Raw genomic sequence first — 24,712 nt, forward strand, 5'->3', positions numbered from 1 at the left:
TTGCCGCTGTCTCCCCAGAAACAGGCGTCCCATCTACGACTGGATTTCCCGGGGTCCTACCTGACCCCATTAGATTTTCAGGTCCTGCAGCATTAAATTTAGCCCTCCGGCTCACAACATATTATTAGCATTTTAGGTGAGTGAGGTATTTGATATTCTCCATGGCTGACTTCAGATGGCAACAGTATGCAAGATTTCAACATACCAAACATGCACCAACATTTAATGGTAAAACAGAGCATTTATAATCTGCTTTTAATCTGTATTAGCTGTTGGGTTCAATAACTATGGCCTGAATGGGTTACCCTGCATTCGGCTCTGGAAAATCAATATTATTTCTATCACATTAAATTTAATATACAAAATCCTATTCACTATTTGTCAATGAGTTATCCTGCTGTATGCAGACTAATGACATGGCATTAAGTAGATGGTATCACCAATTCACATTTTATGAAAAGAAGCCAAACACTTTCAACCCAATTATCTGTTAAAACAAAACTCAAAACAAAAAGCAATGAAACAAAAAAGTATCACATTTAAAAATTAGTAATGAAAGAATATGGTAATATATTAAGAAACAATATCTTCAATGGATGACAGTTATTGTGGTTAATATATGCAAATGTGCCATTTCCGATGGGCATGCATGCTCTGTTATTCATCAGTGTAGATCAGGGCAATCTTGAAACACGTGCTGTCCTTCTTAAAGCTGTGTTTACTGTGCCTTCTAACAGCCCAGGATCTGCCATTTCCATTAATTATTTGCTGCTTGATAGGTCCTTATATATCTGAACAAAACAATCAGGCTGATTAGTCATATTTACATGGGCAGACTGATAAATGATCTGCATGATCTAATAAAGGGTAGCCATGCAACAATAAATGACAGTCTGTTTGTTTTTTTAGTGGTAATTAAAGTGTTTATTTAATATTGTTTGCAATCTTAAATTAATTAGTTATTTAAAATTTACTTTGTCAAAAATAGTTTTGTAAAAAGATATTAAATGAGTGACAATATAGAAGGATGAGGTCATATATTTCTAATTTCATGAATCCTGATATTTGTGTAATTATTATGTTGTCTCCTGCAAGTAGTAAACAAGGTCCATTATTGCAATATTTTATTTCTTAACAAGTCTTAGCTCAAATTTTATAATGAGAGTCCTATCCTGAAGATAGCATTTTCTTTCATCATAACAACTATTCATGGTGGCTCTAAAATCGGTACTGACCCCTACTCTCTTTTCTGTTTCTTTTTCCGGTTTCTTTGTGGTGGTGGCCTGCGCCACCTCCACCTACTCAAAGCTTCATGATGCTCCAACAATGATGGACGGATTAAAAGGAAGAAGTCTACGTGACCATCATCATCATCAAGCCCTTTTTAGAGGCGTAAGATGACTTTGCACCATAATATCAAAAATGTTAGAGGCAAAATGACACGGTGATTAGTGTTTCTTCCACTTGCCTGGATTTCAGCCCAGTCACTGTTTGTACAGAGTTTGCACATTCTCCCCATGAATTAGTGGCTTCCTGTTCAGACACTCAAATTTCCTTCTACATAATATTCCATGGTGTGTTTATCTGATACATTGTAAACTCCATATTGGTAATATATGAATGTGGGAATGCAGTGTGTTTAACTGGCATCTCATCCAGGGTCAGGCTTTGTCTTCTATTTAGTGCCCACTGCACATTCTAGCCATTTTGACCATAAATTGGACAACGTTTTGTCATCCTTACTTTCAATAACTACCTTACCTTGACAAATCTTTTTTCCATACCTGAAAAAATCTCACAACATATTTGTCATGACCAGCAACAAATTATATGCTGTGCAAACAAAATTTATTATCAATATCATTATTGAAATCCATCTTATTGCTCTGTAGCAGTACACATCATCTAGTAGTCAGTTCAAACCATAATTAAAGTGTCAAACAGACTGAAAAGTGTTAAAAATGTGGGAAAAACTCCTCACCAGTCTTATTCATAGAGAACGTTGTTTTCACATTTGGATGTGATGGCTTTTCTGCTCTTCCATTCTCCAATATGACACAAACATAGTCTGTCTCACTTCACACTCACACTCAATTTCTCTCTCTCATGCTGGGCATATTAACTGTAAAAATACAGCCATGGCCCTGAGTGAAAGAGGGACAAAGTGTTTGTGGGCCTCAAGCATCACGCAGTGCGTAGTATTCACTTAAACATGGTGTATGGACAAAACTGGAAATGTGCATACATACTAAAAATCTAGATGCATAAAACTAGTGTACACCAAGTTCCATGCACTTCCCTTTTAGAAATCCCTATGAAGGTGAATTTTAACACAAGTGCATGTATCTATAGCCCCACCCTGACTCCTCCCAGAATTTTGCATATTTGAATATGCAAATTAATATAAATAGCCCCTTCAGTGTTTTGTTAAAAGACAATGGCAAAAGCACTTGGAAAAAAGAAGAATTTGAGTGAATGCGAAGTGGAGGCAAGAAAAACTGTCCTATTTATTGGCTTACGCAGTGGGGTAAGCAACAAAAGGAAGTTGATGAAGTGATACATTGTGGCAGAGACACTCAAAATTTAAAGCTCATGAAGTCACAAAGTGCCTGAAATAAAAAAAAATGGTCAGATATCAAAGTCAACATGAAAAGGTGAGTCGCAGCCCACTGCCTGTTTATTCTATTTCAGACAGTATTACAAAAGCTGAGCCCTGTGTCAAGGAAGGACACAAATCCAGACAGTGATGGGGCTGCTGTGCCCAGCATATCTTTGGGCGCTGGCTACACACACACCTCGGAAACCACCAAGCAACCATCTGGCTGTGTGCTGAAGGATGATGTTCTGGAGTCACAAAATGCAATAGGAGATGCTGTAAGAGATGTTGCCAATGAAATAAAGAATATAATGGCTGTACTATTTGATTCTGACCACAAATTAAATGAATTGGTTAAAAAATAAACGCTGCATCTGATTAACTGTTTTTACATTCATTAATTACATTCAAAGGAAAATGTACCACTGTCTGATTTGACTGATCATTTGGTGGGTCAGGGTCAGGTTAATCATACTGCATCTCTTCAGGTACAGGCGAGCCACAATTATGTGCCACATTAGGCAGCACATACATGCTTAGACAATGTGACACACTTTCTGTGGTCTATACAGCAGCACATTAATAGAATGGAAATGCTGTCTATGTACATAAGCAAATTCATTCTCTGAAAACATCTTCATATTGTAGTGTCAACACCAGGCACCACAACAGATAGATTCTCTGGTCTTTACATGGATCTTTGAGGTGACTCACTATCCTTAAAAGGACTGTGTGCTTTTTGCCGCACTAGTTTGAAAAATCTCCTGCGACTGTGAAGATCTGCTGTTTGTATGGGTTCTCCTGCTATAGATGATGCAATGCCAGCTCAGTCCTTTGGTGATTCATCCCTGGCTGATACAGTATACCTTGTCCAGCATGCAGTTGACAACTTCGATTACATTTGGAAAACCAGACATTGCTGAGAATTGTGCTTTGATGTTTCCCATTTCCACCACAGTGTAAGGAAATCTTATATATCTGGATGACAAGCGGATAATACCATCCTATACAGCTGGCATGGCACAACTTAGGGATGTCTGTGAAATACCTGATTGGTCAGCAAATTCATGTTGAAAAGCTCTTGTGGCTAAAATTTCGAGAGTGGACAAAACTTTCAAAGGACCAGGTAAAGCGCAATTCCTCAAAGTCTGTCTTTCTAAAGCTGGTTCCTGTTTAGCACACAGCTCCAAGAGAATAGCACATTGTCACTTATAGATATGCACTCCCTTCTAATTCTTCCATTTGTGCAATGTCTTTTAACCACGCTAAAGCACCATTATATTGTTAAAAAATAATTACAATCAAGTGAATTAAATTTGTAGACAATATGCAATTAATTTTGCTGTATTTTATAAATCTTGTGTCATGGATGTAAATATGAAGCAGAAAGGGAAACTGCACAGAAACAGTAGACTGTTTAGACGCTGGGTGCTTCCTGTTTGCAAAACCAAGCAGAAAAGTGCATAAGCGCAGTGTGAGGCTCTAATGAAAATGTACATTGCTTTATGCCAATTTTAGCTTTCATACATCTTGAAATTACTGTGGAAACGGATGTACACATTTTTGTGCATACTCACCATTTATACATGAGGCACGTGACTGAAAGTGAAAACAAACTGCTGGTGTGATGAACTAAAAAAAAAAGATTAAGGTAAGATATGACCTATTTCAATTTTCTCGGGCCTTCTCGAGCTACCTATGATAATCCAAACTGCCTTTACATTTGAAGATTTTTCTTCACCCATTAAGGCCCAAGTAACCTTTTAACTAATGATCTTTGCTCTGTAATAAACAGTCTATCGAATTATCATGTTATTTCCACAAAGATCAAAATCTCACTTTCCTCCTATTATATTCTTATTTTGTTTTTTCCCTCTTATGTTTCCCCTTTAAAGATGAACATTGTATGTCACTTTAAACTTTTCTCCCTGGTTATTACTTTAATGTTAAATTTTCTATTTTCGAAAAAAACAAAAAGAAACGGAATAGTCTGTAGCCCTGAATGAACCATATGTTATAAAAGCACTACAAAGAGAAGGCTGTAGTCTTTGCCAGGCCTGCATCTCATTTCATGGCTCATCTTCTAATTCTAAAGCTAGTGGATGTCAAGTAATTACATTTGGTAATCCTCAATAAATATTTGAGTTTTGCTCCAACAATTTCAAATAGAACACCAGATGGGCAAAATGTTACAGAATAACATGAGCTGACTTTAATATGTTGTTTTTTATTAGTGGTTGATCAAACTTGTAATTGACCTCTTAAAGTCACTTGATTCCCTTAAAGTCAGCTTGACTCTTTGAGAAATATTTTTGATCATAAAATTCCACATGATCTAAAACTTGCATTTTTAACATTACACCAACGCCACAAGCTCCACCAGGTTCATTTTCTACTTAAAAATGTGGTTTGCTCCTAAAACTCTAATAGGTGCCTCCTTACTCAATGCCACATTCTCACTCAAAGTATATATTTCTTATATCTCTCCCTATTCAGAAAAAATATTGTTTTAATTATATTTAATAGTGTTTCCATATGCCCCTCTGTTTACTAGTGTACTAACAGAAGTACATTGAAAAAGTCTGCAAAACTAGGCACTAGCTGCCAGATCTTGTAGACAGACATTTAAATACCATGAACAAAAGCTCACCCTGACTTTTTCTAACATTAACATGTTTATGTATGGGCAATACCCTCTGCGCCATATTTTCTTATGGTGTTCTCTTTACTAGTTCATTATTTCTCATTTCCTACATGTGTAGAGATTGCCTACAATTTTTTTCACAGTCAGGAAGTATAGTACTTCCTGTTTGTGAAATTGTAAAACTAAGTTTTTATTAGCCTTCTCACTGTATCCATAATAATGATGTCGCAATTTAAAGATGGGTTGTTCCATTTTTTTTATTGTCAAAAGGTTAAATTCTGATTGTAGAGTCCATCTGTTCCCATAAAATATCTCATTTGGAGACCTGGCATATTCTTGATCTATACTGGAAATTCCGCTAATTAACTCTGATGCCTTTTTGGTCTCCAATTTATTTTCTTTATTATTATAATCTATCCTCTTAAAGATGCAATGTTTCTCAGAGTATTCTTGTAGAAGCCTCTGAGGATGCATTTGTGTCTGTTTTGTTTGGAGGTGAATTCTGTAAAGTTCACATCTGCTAACAACAGGAGGTTAAGACGCCAGCTACTAAATGAGTTATAGGGCATAGTGATTCAAGTTCTAAGATCAGATGGACATGATCAGAGATAACAGTAGTGTTGTGCTTACAAGATTTGATAATGGGCAATAAATTATTAACAATAAAGAAATAATCAATTATTGAGTAAGTATGATGTAATGATGTGAAGACGGAATATTCCCTTGAATTTGGATTTAAGAATCTCCATGGGCCTGATAAGTTATGATTCATTACAAACTGTGATTGTGTTTGTTATATTAAATGTTATTGACACTGTAGGTGATGATCTATCAAAGTCCTCAGCCATTATAATTTTATGACTACTCATATTGAGAATTGATGCAAATATGTTTTGGATAAAATCTCTATCATCAACATTAAATGTTTATCAAAATTAATTTAGATTTGAATAAATTACCCATTAAAAAAACATAGCACCCTTCAGGGTCAGATACTACATCTAATGCTATAAATGAGATTGTTCTGTGTATTACGATTCCAATTCCCACACCTCTAGTTTCCTTTGTATACTGTACTGTACTGCAATCGAAATTGGTCCTTACTTGTTAAGCGAATCTCCTGCAAAAATACTACAGGCAGGACAAAATATTTTTTTTCTCTTTAGGTCATGGTTAAAACCTTTGACATTCCTAATAATGAAGTTCACTGTTTGGTCAGAGAGACATTGCTTCTGAAATTTCTGAAGGCATTTTATACTTTGAAGTAAAAGTACTATCGTTTTTTCATAAATAAGCTTTAACCTTGATTTCATATTATTGTCAGATAGTATGGCTAAGTATCATTATTATGGCACTTAAAATTATGGGGGTAAAAAAGAAAAATAAGAACTTGTTTTTTTACTCTTCTTCCCCACCCCAACCCAACCCTCCCCATTTTACTTCCTCATTAGCATTATTCATGGTCAATGTTTTTATAATTACTATCATATGATAATGATAATCATTTATGTTAATAATACATGAGACTAGGGGCAGAATAGTGGTTTAGTGGTTAACACTGCTGTCACATGCATCTAGGAACCTGGGTTTGGTAATTGTCTGTGTGGGGTCTGCACAATTGTCTCATGTCTTTATGTGTTTTTTACATTCACATTCCAAAAGACATGCAGGTTAGCTAAATTGGTAATTCCAAATCTGCACTGTATATATAAGCAGGGCCTGCAATTGACTAGCACACTGTCAAGGGTTAGTTTATACTTTGTGCCCAATGCTGCCAGGGTGAGTGACCCTAAATTATATTTAGCAGCTTTGAGATTGTTAGCTTCTTCTACAACTTACAATCTTAATAAATAAGTTATTACGACACAACATGATAGCTATACTAAGAAGGAAAGCCATACAAAAGAAGGGACAAATATTCACATGTTGCTTTGCCAGCAAATACCATAGTCCATAGTAATATGTTAGCATTAGATTTGATTTGTGGACATATTAAAATGATAAACTTTTACACTAAATCACTATATATTGACCTTGTCAATTAACAATACTCATCAATGTGTACATTGGGTATAAACTAAAGAACATAATTTTACTTTCTTCACTCATCATCATTATGACTCCTATGGTGCATTCAAATTAACTAAGTAAATGCAACTCTGATTTATAAATTTAAACCATTAAACTATCTAAATCAAATATTTAAGACATTATAAAATTGCCTAATGAGAGTTGGTTTGAAAAACACTATTAAGTAGTCAGTTACAATAGAAAATGCAACTGCTACACAACGTCTTGTCATGGAGAAGAACTTAAAAACTGCTCTTGTGGTGTAGAGCAGGCATGTCAAATACACGGCTCCCAGGCTGCATGCGGCCCGCAACAGAAATCTGTACGGCCCGCATGACAGACCCTAGTTAGCACTGAACTTGTACAAAATGATTATTATCATTTGTGATTGAATCATTCTGCATCTTCAGCATTACTTATTGACTTTTCTTACTTCTGCCATCTGACAAAAGCGCGTTTTCCCATGGCATTACGGTACCGGAAACATCATTTGCTAGTATATTTGCTAGCTTTGACCAAAGTTAATGAGCCGGGACGTCACAACTTAAGTGCTAGGCTGCAGCAGCGGGCAGCAGGGGCGGCCTTAGGCATGTGCAAACTGTGCACCTGCACAGGGCCGCCACGCCAATATATATTGAATATAAAACAGAAAGAGAAAATAACGACATAGCTGACGGCAATGTGGCCAAAAAACATTGTGTTTCTTGTTAAATAGTAAGCTGTATTTACTAATGTCGTTAGAGTCAGAGCAGTAAGCTATATGTAGTACTAGCAAAATACCCGCGCTTCGCAGCGGAGAAGTAGTGTGTTAAAGAAGCAATGAAAAAGAAAAGGAAACATTTTGAAAATAACGTAACATGATTGTCAATGTAATTGTTTTGTCACTGTTGTGAGTGATGAGTGTTGTTGTCATATATATATATATTTACACACACACACATAAACATATACATATATACATATCTATACATATACACATATATATATACATATATATATCTACATATATACACATACATATACACACACACATAAATACATACACACATACATACATACACACACATATATACACACAAATACATATATATATATATACATACACACACACATATATATACATATACATACATATCTACATATATACACACGCTGCTTGTTAAAACGGATAACTCCCGCTCTTACGTGCAAGTCTGCATGGATATTATGAACTATCGTATTTGTTCAAGTTCTATTTAAATTTTAAATAGAAGGAATTTTTATTTAGTCGACAGAAATATCTTTGGTAGGAATGGTAAAAACAGACAGGAATATTATTCGTGAATAAATCAACTCAAACCTTAAACAACTTATAATATTTTGCTCTCCATAAAAATGTATCCTGTCTAAATTATACAAGTTAGAAATAAAGTAAACGTTAAAAGAACAAACATTCAAATTTCTTTACTCTTATGTAATTTTATATAAAAAATAAACTTAGATTTTAAATATCCCAAAAGATTTTGCTCTCCATAAAAATATATCCTGTCAAAATGATACAAATTCAAATATGAACATGCTGCATAACAAAACCTAGAAATATAAATAAAATGTGTTCTTTCAGCAATAACAAATCAAATCATTCAGTTGTCTTTGCTCATATGTCATTTTAGAGCTGGACGCCTGGCATCTTTTTGGCCACAGGTTCGTTTATGTTTGGTGTGAGGTTCTGTGTTGTGGAGATTCTCAGGATGGATTGCAGGTGCTCATCAGTGAGGCGACTCCTGTGTGCTGTTTTGTTAGTCTTTATCACTGAGAAGAGCTTCTCACACAGATATGTGCTACCAAACATGCACAAGGTTCGAGCCGCATGTAGACAGACTTTTTGTTCTTCAAAGTCACCAAAGCGCCGTGCAAACTCAGTGCGCTCAGTTTATCAGCAAAGTGCGATTTGGGAACACCGTAGTGACGACTTGGTTTAACATTACTTGGCAACAGGGAAAGTGGGCAAGGTGCACTGGTGCATTTGTGTCTCCCATAAAAGCAGCTTCACTTGAAATCACTTTGTGATTGTGCACGGGGTAAAACGTCCGCTGAAGTGTCAGATTCTTATTTAATTATGCTGCTTTCTGTATCTTCTGCATTGCATTCAGGTTAACCTGATGTTTTGTCTCATAGTGCCGTCTTAGATTAAATTCTGTAATTACAGCCACATTAGCTCCACAAATGAGACACACGGGTTCAGTAAACATATACTCAGCCTCCCATCGGTTTTAAAGGCTCTATTTTCAGAATCAACTTTTCTCTTCAGCATCGTGTGAGCTAGCTTCGCAATAACTTGATTAACTCGGTAAGTGTTACGGCAAGGCAGCTGAAGCGCTGCATTATGGGATCTGTAGTTTATTGTGTTACCAGCGCTTCATATACCCGGCTTTAATAACAATAATACAGTATATAAAATGATCTCGGGGCGGATATAATTACACCGGTCGGATGTGGCCCTGCCCTTGAGTTTGACACATATGGACTAAATAGAACTTGAAAAGATATATTTTTCAAATGTGATCGCAATTCAGATAGAGTTGACGCGCACTACAGCCTGCATGCCTCAATAAGTCATCCTCCTCGCTCTTACTTTTTACCGCTCATCTAATGAATACACTGAGTATGGCTTTACCAAAACAATCATTGATGGCTAATAAAGTATCCATTATTCGAGTATGTAGATCGGGATATATATATACATATATATATACCCGCGTATCGCAGCGAGAAGTAGTGTGTTAAAAAGCTAGAAAAGAAAAGGGAACATTTTAAAAATAACGTAACATGACTGTCAATATACAGTATTTGTTTTGTGAGTGTTACTGAGTGTTGCTGTCATCAAGGATTTGATTATCATTATTTCTTTCAATCAGGTTCGTATTTGTAGGATGTGTTGTGTTCAAGTTACATTCCGTGTTTGTCAATCGCTGTAAAGATGACAGGTTTCATTCATCGATTCGTTTCTTACTGCATCAATAAACAGCTCGTCTTCTTCTTTATCTGAGACCTGACACACTGCATGCACGGTTTTTTACACTGTCTTCCTTTAGCGGACATTGACTTTTTCCAACGTGTGCTTTGTTTTGGATTTATGAATATGCTTGTATGTATCAAACGCTTCATATTTTTGCTGCCTTTTCAATTGTGTAATTCGGTTTTGTTCAGCTCTTTGGAACTGTTGCTTTTATCTGTGCACGCGCCAGTTCACGTGAGCGCTCGGTGTACATGCATCGAAGTTTCCCAGCTGTGCTGGTGCCATCTCGTGCTATGTCCATGGCTGTATTTAATGTTACCTTAGTCCTGGCACTTAAAACTTTCTCTCGCAGTTTAAGCTGAGTTTGTACCAAACACCACCCTGACCATCTCATCTTCCTCGCATAAGCACAGTCCTTAACCCGTGAATATTTAGTGGGAGTTTGCTATTGGATTGCCGCTGACGGACGGCCTTATATGGGCAGGCACTAAATTACAAACGCCAGCGGCAGCCTGTCTATGAACTTAATTTAAAGTGTAGGTTTACATCGTGCTTTGTTTCCGAAGTAGCAGAAGTCATGAATATGGTTGTATATGTCACTCGCTCGCTTCTTATTGTTTCGCTTCCTTCTCAATTATATAATGCATGTTTTCTTCAGCACTTTTTTTAGGTCTTCCTGGTTTTCTATGTACTGCGTGATTACGTGGGAGGCGTGATGATGTCACACGAAACTCCGCCCCACGGCGTTGAAGCTCATCTCCATTACAGTAAATGGAGAAAAACTGCTTCCAGTTATGACCATTACGCGTAGAATTTCGATATAAAACCTGCCCAACTTTTGTAAGGAAGCTGTAAGGAATGAACCTGCCAAATTTCAGCCTTCCACCCACACGGGAAGTTGGAGAATTAGTGATGAGTCAGTGAGTGAGTGAGTGAGTGAGTGAGTGAGGGCTTTGCCTTTTATTAGTATAGATTATAATGTTCTGCCGTAATGAGAATATCATGGGCCACCACTTGGTTTTCAAGTTACGGACACGCGCATATAGAAGCGTATCACGAGCACGAGGCGGCTATGCAGTGTCCACAAAGGACGTGGCCATCTGCCGTGCATAAGATACTATATTGACATTGGCGGGCGAAGGGGCCACCGATTCTTTCTCTGCCCAGGGCCGCCATGAGCCTAGAGCCACCCCTGCTAGGCTACACTACTGGCTGGGCTGCTGAGACTGGCCACTGGGCAGAACTGACCATCACGAGTAGTAATAACATGCATATTTTCACATTTTTTTGGTCTAGTTTTATGTAATATTGTGCTAGTATTGTAATGAACAGACTACAGCTGAAGATGATGAACTGGTTACTAACAAGAGATGCCAAGTGTCAGGACAAAAGAAATAGATCTCACACTGTAAAACTCCAATATAAGCAATGAATATAATATAATAATATAAGGACCTAGCTAAGAGGCTAAGACTCTAATTGTACGCTGTTGTACGGAGAGTGTATGGAAATAACTTGCTTTTCTTTAAACTTTAAACTTTAAGTGTTACATTTTTTAAAGTTTCCGTATTGGAAAGAAAGCTACAGTAACTTTGTATAATAGTATAATAGTATTTGTTACAGTGCGGCCCGCTGACATACGTATGGCAGTCAAAGCGGCCAACCAATGGTAGTGAGTTTGATATGCCTGGTGTAGAGAGTGATTATAGAGTTTTATTATAGAGTTTTATTATAGAATATATATTTATTATAGAGTTTTAAATAAGTTTCATAAATATATTTTATAGAGATTATAGAGTGTAGAGTTCAAGATTATCAAAGACAAACTAGCCCAAAGCCTCTTTGAAAGCTTTGAAAACCTTCAGTAAAAAACTTTCTCTCTAACTTCCCTGCAATCCTTTGCTATATTTTGCTGACAAAGAAGGTGTTCCTTTATGCAAAATATATACATTTATGCTAATTAAGATTTTCCTGCCAAGAAAAATAGCTCATAAACTGTGAAACGGTTCTGATAAAAAGCTCAAAAATAGAAACCTGCTTCAGACAAATCTCTAACAGTTGAAAATGTTCAAAAATAACGCAGTGAAGGGAAAGTTGTCCACTTGGCAACACTGCTGTTTCTGACGTTTTGTTGTGTTCCTTTTCTAACGTAATCCATTGGCTTTGCTTCAGTCTAAAGTAAACAAGTTAATGTGACATATAAAAGATTTAAATCAATTTTATTAGAGGTGGTCATGTAAAGCCAAATAACATTTTAATTTTGAGTCAAATCAAATTAAGATAGCTGTCTATGGACAATATGACTTATCCATCTGATATAGAACCCAATTAATCCAATTCAGGGTGCAGAGCTCTTGGATCCTGCTCTGTCAGCAACAGTTAGTAAAATTGTTACCCTCTCCACACAATATCTACCAAGAATCTTTTTTTAAAAATAGATATGTGATGCTCCATTTTGAGTAAAACCAGACAGTTTGGTACCTGCACCAAACCTACAAGTCATTTTTGGAGTGATGCCTCTCTTTAATTGCTTTTTTTAGTGTTAAGTTAATATATAACATTGCATATAGTAGGAGATCAATAGAGCATGCACTAGGTGATACAATATTTAATATCAAATTCAAGTTTAATGTCATCCCTAACCTGTTTGGAGAGTTATGAAATGAAATCAGAAAGCCCACTGAGTTGTCACTTGAAGCATTGAAATGGTTAGCAGGGGCCCAGAATGCTTATTTCAGAACAGCATTAATAAATTCTAAAGAAGCCTTTAACAGTTCCTCAGACTGATTTTTTTCTCCAATTGTCCATGCATTTCCCCTCTGTCTTATAATTGGTGGTTGAAGATGAGGTGGTGAGCAAGCACTGTTGTGTAACATATCACAATAGATATTTCATAATTTGTTGTACTCTCACTAAGTACATATGAGTGATAGTGGTTCCAATCATGCCTCTGTTTAAATAAATGAAATTATTTGACTCTGTAGCGAAAAAAAAATAGAATTTGCCTAAAAGATGTTTAGTAGAATTGTTTAAAAGATGTTTAGTAGAATTATATTGATTGTATTAGTAATTGGTTGTTCTATAGCAATTTATGCTGGCCAAGAATTAGAGTGATATTTTCTTTAATGTAAGAAAAATTAAAATGTAAGAAGGATGCAAACACATACATAAAGTGTTATGGAGGGTTAAAAACCATAAGTAAGTCTTGATGTTCTAAAGACGTCAGAAAGAAGTAGCTAAAAAAAGACATAAGTTCAGATAATATTGTGTAATGTCAGATATATTGACACATAACGAGTTGATCATTCTAACGTGTACAGTAGAGATCACATAGAAGCGATTTAAAGATGTGTGCTGGGCACTTAGTAGTGGAGGTGGACAACAACACCAATTTAAAGGGATCGTTTGCTTATGCTGATAATTAAGAGGAGCCATTCCTAAGAGAGGTTGGTCATATATGTCTAAACAATCAGAGATCAGTAAATTATAGCCTGACAAGAAAGCTAGGCCTTCAAGGCTGTTCTTATTCTTTCTGCAACCTTGTATTTCCTTCTACAAACACTGGTTTCAAAACAAAATAGAATAATGACAATGTATTCATTTGCAAATTTCAGGCTAACTTTGGAAGGATAGTTGACATGCATAATACAAGTAGGAAGGTGAAAGTTCTAGGACATGTTGCTTTGAACACCTCACAGCTATTAGTGGTTTAAAGCCAAACTTTGCTCTATCTACTACAACTTTTTTTTTAAATAGGTATCACTATTTTGAATGTGTATCGCTAAAATTAATTTGTTGCTATGGCCATTGGAAATCTTGCCATGTGACATCATGAGCACAAAGCTAGCATCATATGAAATTTAGTGTTGAGTTTTGTGGATAAATCTAAAATCTTTTGTGAGGGCTTTTCCTTTTTTCTTTATGGTATAATATATTCTTGGCTAGTTTCTCTGAGACTTTCATTTTAGTTTGTCTATTGGGCTTTGTTACATGACAGATTGACTTGTGTCCTTAATCTCTGCTTGTTTTAAAATTAAGATTTCATCTCCTGATTCCTTTATCTTCTTTTACCCCTGTGGCTTGCCAGTTTACATCTCTGGTAGAAAAGTGTGCAGTTCTGGTCACCACACTACAAAAAAAGACATAGCAGCTCTTGAAGCTGTGCAGAGGAGAGCCACCAATTGCATCCCTGGTCCTACTCTGACAGGCTCAGGGAGTTAAACCCCGTTAGTCATGAGCAAAGGAGGCTACATGGGCACCTAATTCAGTTCTTCAGTATTCTGAATGCTCTCTGTAAAACCTCTTTATTTTCTTATGTTCAGTTCCTCACCGTATAAGCTGTATTTCTACTCAGAGTGTAGAAACCAATGGAGAAGGTACATAAAAGTCTAATCAGTGTTTTTTCATTATGGGAAAATGGAGTTTTTCTTTTTCTATCAGTATATATCCATCCATTTATTTCTGAACATGCTAGATCCAATTCAGAGTTGCTGGCACCTGAACCTATCCCAAAAATATTATGCATTGCTCCATATTTGCTTGTAGTGAAGTGTTAGTGTATATATAAGAACAAATTTAAACATTCTTATGTAGTAGTTACATTAATAGAAATGCTGTGCTACACAATAAATGCATGTCTTTTTTTTGTGAACTTAACACAAATTAGCTTAGAATAAGTATATAATAGAGTAGCACAGAATAACATCTGCCAAAAAGTGTCACCATTACCAGGTTCAGTTCACACAGCCTCAACAGAGAACATAATTTCCACTTTAGATTTAGGCATATGTTAGAAGGCAAATAAAAGATTTAGATTTGTTCTTATAAAAGAACACATATATTTTATGGACAAAATGTGATGACGTTTTAACCAAAGGTTTGCTACAAACTATATGGGTATAGAATCTAGACTGATCTTTCTGGGTTATTGTTGAGCTTTAAAGAAGTGCATGCTTACCCCTTTCATTTTTCCCAATTTATTAAAGAAGTAGAAGGAGAAGGCGGCAAATTCAAGTGCTGACAGGCTCCAGTAGTGCAAGATATTCTTTTTTTTTTTACCTTAATGAGGGTTAATTCAAAGAACCTCTTCATTAGTCTTTTTATATACAGTACTACTATGGTTTTAAACACAAGGTAACTGTTCTGCTTTGTTGTGTATTAATAGAATGACTCTTAATTTCTTGACTTTGTGGTTTATTGTAGGTTATTTTAAACTTCAGTATGAGAAAAGGAATGGGTCAGGACATATTTCATTCATGTCTGTGTCTTTTCAGCATCAGAAATGAATTCCTTGATAGACAGAAAGCAGCAAAAATGAAGACACAAAATACAAGCCTGCTCACTATGCCAGATGCTTTTGAATACAAAAATAGATAAACAAGAAGGCTAATTAAGTCTTAATTTACAAGTGTGAATTAGCCACTGACTAAGATTCTTGTTATAATTAAAACCTGCAAATTCTGCAACTCTTCATCTTCAAGCTTGCCTTCTTCTCATTTACAGATTCACACACGCAGAAAATCTGGTTTGTACACCCTGGCTAATACAGTCTTCTCTTAAGAGTCTTAATTTTATGCCCATTTTTTTCTAACTTGACCATCCATGACAAAATAGAAACAAAACAAAAAATATATGTATATATATTCAGTCAAAGTAAAAAGTATGTGAACCCAGAGGAATTATCTATATTTATCTCATTCCCATTATAGAACATGGTTGTATCTTCATGTCAGTCACAATAATGAACAAACACAGTCTCCTATAACTAAAGATACACAGATTTTCAGAGAATTTTTGACCATATTGAATAAATCATTCAAACTGTGAAACTGAAGGTTGGATAAAGTAAGTGAACCCTAAGCTATTGACTTTTTTAAAAGGTCATTGCAGTCAGAATTTAGCACACTTGGAGTCCATTTAATGAAACAAGTTCGGAGGTGTGGCCTAGAATGACTTTAATTGATAAAAAACACGATAAAGTTTGAGTTTGAGCTTTTGACAAGAAGCATATCCAGATGGGAATCATGCCTCACACAAAAGAGCTGTTTGAAGAGCTACAATCGAGAATTGTTAATCTACATAAGGCACTGGTACAGTGCATTGCCCCACCCACTACATGGCAAAACAACTCAAGATCCCAGTTTGCAACCCTCCAGGCAGACACGCAGTCCAGTTCCACCCTCCGGAAATGACCCTCTATCTCCGGCAGGCAGGTGTTACGTGAGCGACCCCTTGGCGTGGATTTTATGAGCCGGATCACCCTCTGTGAAACGCGCCACATGGCCGTAGTGCTTTAACTGACGCTCCTTCACAATGCAGGTTATGTGCCTCATTCGGGACTCCATGAGCAACCGCTCATTTGGCACAAAGTCAAACCAATGGTGGTCAAGGATTTTCCGGAGAGACACAGTACTAAAGGAGTCCAGTCTTCATCTCAGGTCAATGGATAGCGTCCATGTCTCGCAACCATATAGCAAGACAGGAAGCAGCAGGACTCTAAAGACTTGGACCTTCGTTCTTTTGCATAGATATCAGGAGCACCACGCACCCCTTTCCAGCAACCTCATGACCGGCCATGCTCTCCCAATCCATCTACTGACTTCATAGGAAGAGTCACCACAGACATGAATGTCACTGCCAAGGTAAGTAAACCTCTCAACAAGGTCAACACTTTCTCCGCAAACAGACACACTGCTGATGGCTGTGCCCAAGAGGTCAGTAAAGGCCTGGATCTTTTTTAAATGAAATGTTGGTGGAAGTGGTAGATAATCTGCACTTTTTAAATTAAGGTCGGCAAGGAAATAGCTCAGGTCAATAGAACATGTCTGAAACTCATTCATAAATGTCTTTGTTCCTGTGACTGGTGTGGACACAGATAACACAAGCTTAATGAAGTGCGTGTCAAGACATACTTTTTATCCATACCCTATATAGGCTGGCATATGTGTGTTGTATTGCAGGCCCACTCTTCAGACTCTTGTACAGTGGAATGATGTCGACTTCAGAGCCTGTGATCAGCTTGAACTTTACCAATATTCTCTATACCTAAATGTAGTCTAGATCAATGTTTTTCACTGTGACATTACACCGATACCTGTTGACTGGATTTCACACATTATATGTACCTCCAACTTTTAAATGGTACTTCTTTTTACTCGCAGAGTGTGCTATACTGTTTTGAAGGATTGACATTCTTTGCAGAATGATTCTGTTTTATGCATTTCAAGCTCTATTTCCCAGGCAGTTTATTGATATACCATATGCTCTGTCTCTGAGGTTTTACGTTCCTGGCCTTCTTGGTTTTATTTGCTGCGTGTATATATATATAAATTATGACCATGACACAAGTCCCGATACAATAAAAAGACTTATTTTTACAAATACCTTACAAAAAAGGCTTATTTAATAAACAAAATCACATTGCAATTCTTCTCCTATTCTTATCTCATCTCCTTCTACTCCTCCAGATGAGCTTTATCCTTCTTCCACCCAACTCTAACTTCCCTGGATGACTTTGAGTAGCTTCTTTTATTTTGGACCCAGGAGTACATTCGGCGCTAGGGTGTAGCTCAATAGAAGTACTTCCAGGTCAATCAGAGGTCCCATAAAGTAAGTATGATGAATCCCTGCTGCACCCCATGGTGACACCCACAGAACCTGACAATGCTTCCCTACAGCACTACAATACCCAGGTATTTCAGCACCCAGGCACAGGTAGTGACACCAAGTGAGGTTGCCACCTGACATGTTGGGAGAGCATATTGTCCAGTTGTGTTGTCTCCTTCTGTCCTTCCACCCACTGTCCTCCTGTCTGGGTATTGTTCCTCAGTCCAGCCCTACCTAGATCCTGACACACTGGCATCTTCTGCCTGTCTCTTGGTTGAGACAGGACAATCTTCTCCCAGTTCCTTGTGTTGTTGAAAGGCTGGTCTCCCATCCAGGTAAAGAATGTAAAGGACCTTGCTCTACTCAACTGGGATGGCCCATGCATACCACTGATCACTATACACACATATGTATATGTGTGTGTGTGTGTATACACTTGCCAACTAACTGCATTTACCATTAGAGTAGGCTTCATCAACCAGTAGTTGCTGTTTTAAGCTGGGTTTGTGACACTATATTTCAGTCTAAATATACACCTGAACTGAGCATTTTCTCCCGGTCTAGAAGCTATTTTTTCTATTTTTACTGTCTCCATGTACCATTAAATGGTTATTTCTAGTGAATCAAATATTGCTTTGGTTTCAGTCTTCATAATCTTCAAACCACTTCTATTTCTGTCTTCAAACCACTTGTATTTCTGTCTTCTTGCTTTTAAGTATCTACCTGTATATGCTGTAAATGGCCTTCAGTGTTCTTCTGATCAATGCAATCCTTAACTTCTTTCTTTATTTCAATGAAACTAGTAATATGCCATTCTGGTCCATCTTTTGAAAGACTCTTTCAATACTGCAGTATCCTTTTCTTTAAAAATAGTTGTGTTTTACTTGTACTGATCTCTTCTGTCTGTAACATATTTTATGTGTTTTTTACATTGGTTGTAGAATATAAAAAAATCCTTAACTGATGTTTTAAATGACATTCTAACATTTTCTAGTGAAGAAAATGCTAAATGTATAGTACTGTCAGGTTTAAGTGCGTTTTATACACTATTGTATACTATTATATAGAAATTATATAAAGCTGGGCTATCAATCACTGTACCTTTGTGGTTTAGTTCCTATTTATCATATCTATTTCAAAATGAGCAGAAATGTGATCAAAGTACTCCATCATTACATTCTGAAGACAGAAATAATGTCTCATAGGCCCAAAACGTTACATTGCTTTTCACTTTGCACATTACCATGAATTATATTTTGTTTTAAAGTACTGGGATTTGATTCTTTCATTTAAACCACTGGATGAATAATAACTACAATTCTTTACATACTGACAAACTGATGAGAATGTTACAAAGAGAAGTAAGGTACTGTTACATTTTGTTAGCTGTAGGAAGATTCAAATGAAACTCTTTATTTTACATTGTCTCAAATGTAAAATGTGTAATATTTATTTTCTCTTTTCCATAGACACAAACACCATGAAAAACTTGAAATATATTTTCTTTCTGCCCTGCATTAATACAAGACTCATTGGTTAAACAGGAAACAAGGAATGTGGATTTAGCATTGTCATACATGCTGGAATGGTGACGTCAAGGGGTGTGAAAAATGCTCTATAAAATATAACATGTACATGTCAAAATTGTGTTCATTCTGTTAGAGAATATACCACCACATGAGGTTAGTACAACAGGCTTCTGTTGTTCTGTTGATAAATATTGTGACTTACATTTTCTTCCACATAGCTGAGCATGAATCTGCATGCAACTTTAACATTGTCTGTGATTCTAGTTTCTTTTATTACCACATACATTACCACATTTCATCCTGGTCGATCTTGTTGTGGCCAAGTCTTGAACCTAACTCAATGCATTCAAGATGGGTTTAAGCAGAAACTAATTACAGGGGCAGTGATTGTAGATCTTTCCGCTGCCTATGATACAGTGAACCACAGAGCACTTCTTCTGAAATTTACTAGAACCATACAAAATAGTCCATTGGTTCATATAATCGAGTCACTACTGGTCAACAGAAGGTTCTATGTAGAAATGGATGGTAAAAAAAGTCGCTGGAGGAATCAGAAAAACAGACTTCCTCAAGGTTCAGTGCTGACTCCTATTCTGTTCAATATCTATACCAACAACTAGCCTGTGTTTACCAACATTAGGAAGTTCGTTTACAAAGATAATCTATGCTTAGACTCCCAGTCTGTTTCCTTCACAGATATCCAAAAGAGACTTACCAATGCCCTCAGCATCTTCTCAGAGTATTACACCAAATGGTTCCTTAATGCCAACTCAGGGAAGACACAGGTCTGTACCTTCCATCTTAGCAACAGACAAGCAAACACAACTCTAGAGATCAGATGGAATAACGAAATATTGAAGAACACATGCATTCAACGGCCATGACACTCTGTTATTCAACTGCAGAGTATTGCACACCACTGCAGGCTAGGTCAACCCATGCCAACAAGATTGACCCGAGCTAAATAGTGCATGCTGAATTATCGAACAACGTGCCTTCCTGCTTTATACAGGCTGGCCGGGATCGCACCTCCACATATACGACGAGAAACTAGTTTAAGAGTAGAAAGGTTCAAACAACTGATGGACTCCAGACACCCACTTCACCATCACACCATCACCAGTAGGTAAATTGCTGACTACCTTCTCGTCACACTGGAACCCCTTAATTCAAAGAAGTCCACAACACATAGGCTCATGAGGTGGCAAAAGACTTTCTGTAGCCCTTCCAATGAAGCTCTTCCTACACCTCAAGAGCATCTACCCAATGGAACATCCCTCTGTAGGAAAGACTGGATTTCACTTAAATTCACTTGAATTTCTACTTTTAGGTGGAATGCCCAGAGGGGACTGGGCGGTCTCATGGTCTGGAATCCCTACAGATTTTATTTTTCCTCCAGCTGTCTGGAGTTTTTTTTGTTTTTTCTGTCCCCCCCTGGCCATTGAACCTTACTCTTATTCGATGTTAATTAATGTTGATTTATTTTGTTTTTCTTATTGTGTCTTTTTTCTATTCTTTATTATGTAAAGCACTTTGAGCTACTGTTTGTATGAAAATGTGCTATAAAAATAAATGTTGTTGTTGTTGTTGTTAACTGGGCTAGGTCAAAGATGGGCAAAACAAGGGACAACCTTTTAGATGGGGCCTCACCACAAGTGCTGACAGTGGTCCAAACAGTGGATCACATTCTTCATGAATGTTCCTGAGGCCCTACATGCACCAATGAAGATCTTAAGGATGCTAATGATGCCAGTCTTATCTGGATACGGCAGTGGCGTGATAAGATAAGATGATGACTACCACATTCTCTAAACCCTGCTTTTTCCAACTAAGAAACATATGAAAAGTAAGGTGTCTTCTTAGTAGGCAACATGCTGACAAGAAAATGTATGAATTTATTTCAAGCAGAACTGACTACTGCAATGCTTTATCCACACAGAGTTCATATTGTTCTATTTGCAACTTTCAGTTAATTCAGAATGTCACCTCAAGGATCTTTACCAGGACTGAATAGTACAGTAATACAGTATAACTCCTGTTATTAAGTGTCTAAATTGGTCTAAAGGTAAGTGACAATTTAAAATTATAATAATATATTTACCTACAAAGACTTACCATGAAATGAAAATAAAAAAGATGAGAGCCCCTTGAATTCTTAATTTGTATCATGAATTAAAGGTGCTGTGTCCTTGGCAAAAAAGTTGCTTCTGGGTGAATTTTAAAAAGCTGAATGACAGCAGGACCTGTGGCATTGAAGGCTGCCAGTTGCCATACCATAGCAATCACTTTCTGTAGCTTTGCTTTAGCATGATTTATCATGCTGCCATAAAGTTGCTAGATTTAAAGCACTCACTCCACAAGACACATCATTATGTTCCATAAAAACGTGTTCACTGCTTACCATTTCAGCTTAATAAAGGCTGAAGTCATTAAAGCTGTCATCACAGGAATGGGCTCTTGACTATTGCGCATAGCACTAAGGAACTCTGGCCCTCAGAATGGCAGTTTGCCAATCTAAATGTCACTAATTCAGATTTAATGTTCTAGGTGGTCTCTATTGGAAATGAATCAAATATATTTTATTTGTGTCACACAAATTCAATATAGAGAAATCTATAAAGAACAAGGTTTGATGTCATCACACACGTTACACTGATAAATGTGTTTGTGCAACAAAGAAACTCATACTAATATCTAATATCAAACTAGCTCAATCCAGTCTAGGCTTGTGTGTATTCCAGAAGCATTAGGAAGAATGCAGAAAGCAACCCTGGGCACCACTTCATTGCTGGACATCAAGAAAGTAATTGTGAATGTGAAATGCTAGAGAGAACTGGGCAGCTAAAGGAATGACTTGATTGAGTCCAGACCTAAGCATCAAAGTAAAAATGGAGTAACTTTTAATCGATTATCTTCTTAGAACAAATACAGTAGAATCCTTTCATGGAGAGTATCTTTTGCATCTTTGAATTCATCAGTATTTATTGATAAACAGATACACTCCTAAATGTCATGAACAGGTATTTCATTATGGTGTTATTCTCAAGTTGGCATTTGGGAAAAATACCACAATATAACACTCTCAGGCTCTCTTAATCAAATTCAGAGATGTTAGGTGGTGAAGTGGGATGGCAACATGTGGCGCATGGTGGGAACAAATTATGGACAGAATGGCTGTCCATTATGCACCATCTCAAGCATAAACTCTCACGAGGCCAGTTTAGAGTAATCAATTAATCTAACATGAAAGTCTTTGTGACACAGAAGGGGAACTAAAATAGTCAGAGAAAAAAAGTAAACTCCACATTGACAGCAGTCATGGCATGTATTGTTTGTGTTGTACTTGGTGCTTCATAGTTGGTACACTGAGCACATGAGGTTAAGTGAACCAAAAATTTTTAGAATTCTTATTTTTAATTAAATGTCTTTTAGTCTGTATAATTAAAATCATAAGCTGTTTTTTTGTCTGTTTGTATGCCAATCACTCAAAAATGTCTGAACTGGCTGTATGGCATATTAGGGAGAAGGGTTGTGATGGAGTGGGGCAAACTATAAATCAGTACCAACATGGGGGACTATAATTCCCTACCAGGCAGCAGGAGCACACTGGGGCTGATGGGAAGACACTGTTATCAAAATACACAAAGTTCTATTTCAAGCCAAGTGGGATCTCAACTAGAGATCTCGACTGTAGATACACCATTTTTTGTCAACTAATTTGAATAACAGTTGTATTATCTTTCTGTGTTACAGGCTTATTTCATTTTGTCCCATCGTGAGCTGTGCTTAGTCGTTTAATAGAGAAAAAAAAAAAAAATTTCCCTGTTTATTTTAATCAACACTCTTCTGAGTAATAAACAGGTCCAAATGGGGTGAATGGTGTTGCCAAACCCTTAAGGATCAGTGTTCATTTCTTTCAAACCACCCAAAAATTTTTAAAACTCCAAAGTATGCTTTTGAGTGAGTTTCACGATTGTGAAGTTGCAAGCAAAATGATTTTTAGTGTTAGTTTCACTAAAGTGTATGCGAAAGGAAATTCAGCTTTTTTACTCATCACTGCCTGTTATTTTAAAATGTTTTATTATAAGCAGATTTAGAAAATGGAGGGATGGATGGATATTATACACACACGAGAAAGGGAGTACCGATGAAGAGCAGTCAGACAGAGGAAAGCACTGAAAGTACACAAAATACATTTAAATAATTCTATTACCTCTCTTCAACTGCTACTGTGGTTAGTGTAGATATACTGTATGAGTATAAAGATATATAAACAAAGGACAACAACTAGCAACACAACACATACAATTTTGCTAGCTTAGTTTAACTAAGTTTTTTTTCCTATACAAAAAGATCATAATTTATGAATTCCATTTATTTGCTTTGATCTTTTCATCTTCTTCAGAAAAACACACACAACTTATGAATTCTGATCTTTCATTTCCTGTGGTCAAGCTTGATAAGTTCTTTAGCTAGTTATTAAATTTCTATTCTGCGCTGTGGTGTTCATTTACTCATACCTAGTCTGTACTGGCCTGCCTCCCCCCACACAGAGTTTCTGTCTGCGCATGTGTCCAAGATGCTGCTCTACACTTTAATTTGGGAAGAAACCTATAACATCTGGAACTTATCCTTTACAAGGTTATTACCGCCTAGTTACAGTGACACCAAAACCATAACACATTAACTAGGTTTATCTAATCTATTAAGTTTCCAATTACTAGTTCTCAAAGCCAAAGTAGTTGTTAATGATTTGGTGCAAGCGATGCATTTTCCTGGTCGTAGGAGAATCTTTGTCACACTTTTCTTTCTTTGTTTCAGGACCTCTTCTTGTTTTTCACCTTGGTCTGAACTCATACTTGTGGGCAAAATTGCAGCTTTCTCTGTAAGGTTTTCACACTCAGTGTCATGAGTGTTGTTAGCAGAGTTACATTGGCTGTGTCAGCCATGATCAGTAAGCTTCCATCATTAACAAGGCAAATGTTTGCTTCTCTCTCTCTCTGCTTATGAACTTGCTATTCCTCAGCATGGTTGGACTAATGGTACCTTGCCCAACTCCAGTACAGACAAGTCTTACATCCTTACAGTCCAGCAGAGTTGCCTTTCAGCATAAAAGGTATTACCATAACCTTTGTTACGGCCACACCCTATGGGCTATGGAGTCTGGCAATAGACAGCTAAAATTATGGGCAGGTTGAGAGAAATGAGCTTGATGAGAAGAACCCAGGTCTGGGTTTTGCAAGGGCTTTAAAGGAAGGAATAGAGATCAT

The sequence above is a fragment of the Polypterus senegalus genome, chromosome 13 (assembly GCF_016835505.1).
Source record: "Polypterus senegalus isolate Bchr_013 chromosome 13, ASM1683550v1, whole genome shotgun sequence".
Taxonomy (NCBI): Eukaryota; Metazoa; Chordata; class Cladistia; order Polypteriformes; family Polypteridae; genus Polypterus; species Polypterus senegalus.